At 45.1% G+C, this 4,980-nt stretch overlaps 1 protein-coding gene across 1 annotated transcript in view; it reads left to right on the forward strand.

The window, feature by feature from the left end:
* The first annotated feature begins 3,061 nt into the window (after positions 1–3,061).
* The window catches only part of Ms4a10 (membrane spanning 4-domains A10), a 13,412-nt gene continuing 11,493 nt past the window's right edge, over positions 3,062–4,980 (forward strand). Inside the window, exon 1 of the mRNA XM_028777564.1 lies at positions 3,062–3,154. The gene's annotated coding sequence lies outside the window, so the exon portion shown is untranslated. The remainder of the gene's footprint in view (positions 3,155–4,980) is intronic.

Here is a 4,980-nt window from a genome sequence, read left to right on the forward strand (position 1 = left end):
AACTCTAATGAAGTTCCCCAACACATGTTGCTTATACACTTGCTTGCCAAGCGCTAACGTTAATCATGAGTAGGCTTTAACAAATAGTAATGAATTCAAGTTAGTGACTCTAAGCACAACAAGGTCTTACCAGGTTTGCCCAGGCTCCCACCTTCAGTCCCATTCAGATGCCTGTTTTCTAGCCATCTAGATTGTCATTACATCATAGCTTTGTGCCTTTCCCAGGGTTCCGTGGAGCAATCTCCCATGATTCCCTTTCAGCTTCTCATCTTGATTGAGGACTCAGAATTCACGATTAACCACAACCAAGTTTATGCTGAGACAGGAATAAGAGATCTCAAAATACCATCTGGTAACAGGCATTTCTGTTTCAGGACGATGAACAAAGGTTCTGGATAAAAATCTGAGAGAAAAACCAGTCCAGATAAAGGCAGGTATCTCTTCAATAATTTCTGCTGGAGAATCATAGCTTGCCTAACCTCAGAGTTCTGTCTGTACAGAGGATGCAGCAGCAATCTATTACCAAATGCCCAAGGATTATGACTTTAAAAACAAAGGAGAGATATTTATTTACCTCACTGTTCTGGAGATTGAAGATCAAAAGTTCACATATAGTGATGGCCTTCTGGCAGAGTCTGAAGGTGGCACAAAGAATTACTCAGCAAAAGACAGAAAGATTATGTATGCAAACCCGATTTATCTCTGTTTCTAATAAAGCTACTAGGATTCATTATGGACCCTCATCCTGATACACTTCTAATCCTAATCACACCCAAGGCTACCCCTCAGTTGTCATCAGATTTGAGTTTCTGATCGATGACAAAGAGGGTGGTACTTCAGCGGGAGAATCCGTAGGGGGCACTCTCCCTATTCCCAGGGGCTCTTACTTAGCTTCCTAGTTGGCCATTCCACAATTGTTGAGACTATACTTAAAAATCACAGGTGGGTGGGGCAAGAAAACAAATTCTTGGCTTTAATCCCACGATGAAGTCAGTTCTTCTCAGAGCAGGTGGGAAGCTTTTTAAAAAGCTGGATTCTTACTTATTTCTTTAAACATCACTAGCTCTGCCTGCTTTTAATCATCACACAAATGAAATTATATAGTATGTGTTTCTTTGTGTCTGACTCCTCTTACACTCCTCTTACATGAAATGTTAGAGATTTATCTATAACATCTTATATTTCCATTTTATTATTATTTAATACTATAAACATTTTGTTTTATTCTGTCACTTTAACTGGTTTACTTATTGATGGATAACAAGGTTAATTCCACTTTGGGGCATCATCAATAAAACAAACTCTCTTGTGTCCACGTATGCGGGGCGCCGCCTCGCCGAAAAGGAGAACGCCACGCTTCAGGATTCTTCTGACAGCATTTTTATTACAGCTCTTTTAGTGTTACAGCTCTCTTAGATGGTAGTGTTACAGCTCTCTTAGATGGTAGTGAGGCGAGGGACCCCAAGCCCCAAAAGCTTGTGGCTTATATAGCGCTTTAGGAGACATGCCGCACACTCATTGGCTCTTATGATGTCGCCAAATTAGCATACTGGTTTTCGCGGCTTGCGCAGGCGCACATTCAAGCAAGGCTCGCAAGAAGAACCAGGAAGCAGGAAACCGGCGCCATCTTGCGATGGCGGACGCGGCTCCTAACACACGTACACACACAAGTAAGGGGACTGGAGAGACAGCTCAGCCATAGTAAAGAGCACTGGCTGCTCTTCCAGAGGACCAAGGTTTGATTCCTCCCAAGCTCTCACATGTCACATGGCAGCTCACAACTGTCAGGAACTCTAACTCGAGGGGATACTACCTTCTGGCCTCTGCAAGTACCAGGCATGCACACATGTGGTGTACAGACATGCAAACAAACAAAAACACGTATACATATTAAATGATAAAGTCATCTTTTTAAAAAGAAAGAAAAGTGAGATGAAGAGTAATTGAGGAACACACCTAACACTGATCTCTGGCTTCAACATGTACATGCGTGCTCACACATACACACAAGCATACAACATACGTGCATGGGTGGAGGGATAGACACACGAATAACCACACACACATATACATGCAAACTTACCTAACTGCATATGCTTCATACACTTTAATATGTGTATTAAATATTAACAATTAAATGTGTATTCTCTGTTTTTAAAAGCTGGAGAAAAGAGAAATAGAAAAGGCACCATAGTTATCTAGTTCTGCAGGCTACAGACTGGACAGCTTGAAACTACACAATCCCTGTCTCACCATGCCCATGGTCAAGATTCAGACATGCCTTTGATAAGTTCTCCTCTGTGAGTCACATGGGCTGCAAGCTTGGTGGCGGCTGGTCTTCAGTCTCAGGGCTTTCTGTTACTTGTGGTCACATGACCATACCTTTCCAACCCATATCTTTTCAAGATAAACACTGCCATGCTTACACAGATTACAGCACATCTGCCTTGTTTACCACCAGAGATCAAAGTCAACCAAGAACTAAGGATGACCCTGGCTAATTTGAGGAGGGACACAAGGGGGTGGGGCAGGGTCATTGTACCTACTGTTATGAATACTTTGACTTTCAAAAAATTAAAAGATTCTTTGAGGGGCCAGAAAGGTGGCTCAGAAGCTAAAGTTACCGCACAACCCGTCAATATCAGCTCAGTCCTCAGCATCCGTGTAAAGGTAGAAAGAGAGAATAAATTTCGCAAAGTCCTCTGACCTACACACATTCACACGCTCACACAGACATACAGACAGACACACATACATCAACCACACACATCAATCACACACACACAAATAAAAATTTGAAAATTTTAATAATCAAATCATTCAGATGCTGCTTCCACCAACCTGACAAATGCCCTCATCAGTCCTGCTGTACAAATTGTCTGAAATATCAGCATTGCAGCTGCCTGAGCTGTTGAAGGGAGACATAAGGAAGGAGACTCAGATTTCTACCTGTCCGGGCTTGGAAGTCAGATGGCTTTGAGTGCATCTCTGATTAGCTGGGAGTGTGAGCAAGGGGTGGATCCTGGAAAGAGAAGAATCCAAAGTCTAAAGCCATAAAGATGTTCTGACAGTTCCTTCCACCTCCGGCTCCGTGCTGAGGCAGCTCTGGAGGGAAAGACACAGCCAAAGCTTACAGCAGAAGTCCCTGAGCCAGGTGAGTACCCCATGTCCACAGCAGAAACAAACAAGGGAGGGTCATCAGGGCCTCAAGTGGGGTTCAATCTTAACATAAGAGCTCAGCCTCCCGTGCCTGTCAGTCAGTAACTGTTAGCTGGAGGTGAGTGGCTGAAACTTGAACCCCCCAGAAGGGGACAGGAACTGTTTATCAAGAAATATCGGCAGCAGCTGGAGAACAGATGGTCCATGCTGTGGAGTCCTGGGAAGCGGGGGTTACTACTGGCCTCTCTCCAGGGAGGAGTCTACTACCAAGAACCTACCCCACTACCAGTTGGTGATCCTGAGAGCTAAAAGGATTATAACCCCTTCCCTTCTAATCCTGCGACCTTGAGCACATGGAGAGACAGATTTGAAAAGGCAGAGCAAGAAAGAGACTTGGGAAAGTCCATTCTCTGTTTCCCAGATCTTCCCTTTACACCAAGTACCTAGCCCTGAGACCCTGAGAAAGGTTACTTTACAAATGTCAGGGCTCCCTCTGACCTAACATAACTGAAAATTGAATCTTCTAAGGGTGACTCTGTACCTCTCGGTTCCTGCCTTTCTCTGCCTAACATGCCCATACACACATCTACACACATGTACATATATGTACACATATATACATACACATGTATGTGTAAACACACGCTGTCCTCTCTGCTCTCTTGGCTTCTTCTGCACTGTCTGCTTAGGGTCACACTCACATCAGGGCTTTCTCAACCTCCTACCCCAGACCTCCCAGACCTCCCATGGACAGATCTTACCCATTCCACACATTCCCTGGGACCCAGCTCATTGCTCTGCAGACAGAGTCTTGAAGGGCAGTGTGGGCTCCCAGTTGACTATCTCCACACACTCCCCTCTCCATAACTGTCCCAGCTATCAGGAGCCCTCAGCTCATTCCTCTCCCTGCTCTGAGCAGGAGTCAGAAGGAAGCAATGAACTTCCCATCCTGGAGATTAGAATGGGACCTGTCTTAGCAGAGAACCAGACAAATGTCAGGTGAGATTCGGGCTGTAGGACACACACCACTGGCTTTTATTACTAAATTCTAACCTCTGCCCCAGCCCAATTAATTTTCACAGCCCACCCTCAGGCGAACACTAGTGTTCCTGTGTATCCGTAGAAACAGACTTAGACACTGAGATGCAGGAGTAGAGCCAGTCCTAAGCCTGGTCTGTCTGCTTGGAAGATTCATGTTCTAGCCCACTAAAAAGCTGAAGGATCCTCCTAGCTCTGTCTCTGCCTCACGTAGCCTAAGGAAATGGGAGATATTTGCAGAAAGTCCAAGGCTGATTAGAAATCACCAAGACCCTGAGGTTCCTTAAGATACCAGACAACTAGGTCTGTGGCTCCTCATCTGGCTAAGGAGCCTGGAAGAGGAGATCAAAAAATTCTCCCTCTGCTCCTCCTATCCTGCCAGTCTCCCTTCACCCCAAGGCAGTCTGTCCTGTCCTGGAGGTAAGGTGGGCAAGGCAATAGGGCACAAGCATTCTAAGGTTCATTACCAACAACATCTTTAAAAGATGGACTCCTGGAAAAACCTAAACCCAGGAGAGGAGGTTTGAAGGGGGAGAAAGAGGCACTATTGAGGAGGCTAGCAGCCTGGTGTGGTGGTTTGAGCAAGAAGACCCCAGTAGGTTCATATATTTGAATGCTTAGTCACCAGAGAGTAGCACTATTTGAAAGGATTAGAAGGATTAGGAGATGTGGCCTTGTTGGAGGAAGAATGTCACTGGGGGTAGGCTTTGAAATTTCAAAAGCCCATTCCAAGTCTAGCCTCTCTCTCTCTCTCTCTCTCTCTCTCTCTCTCTCTCTCTCTCT

Source organism: Grammomys surdaster, unplaced genomic scaffold (assembly GCF_004785775.1).
Source record: "Grammomys surdaster isolate TR1022 unplaced genomic scaffold, NIH_TR_1.0 310, whole genome shotgun sequence".
Taxonomy (NCBI): Eukaryota; Metazoa; Chordata; class Mammalia; order Rodentia; family Muridae; genus Grammomys; species Grammomys surdaster.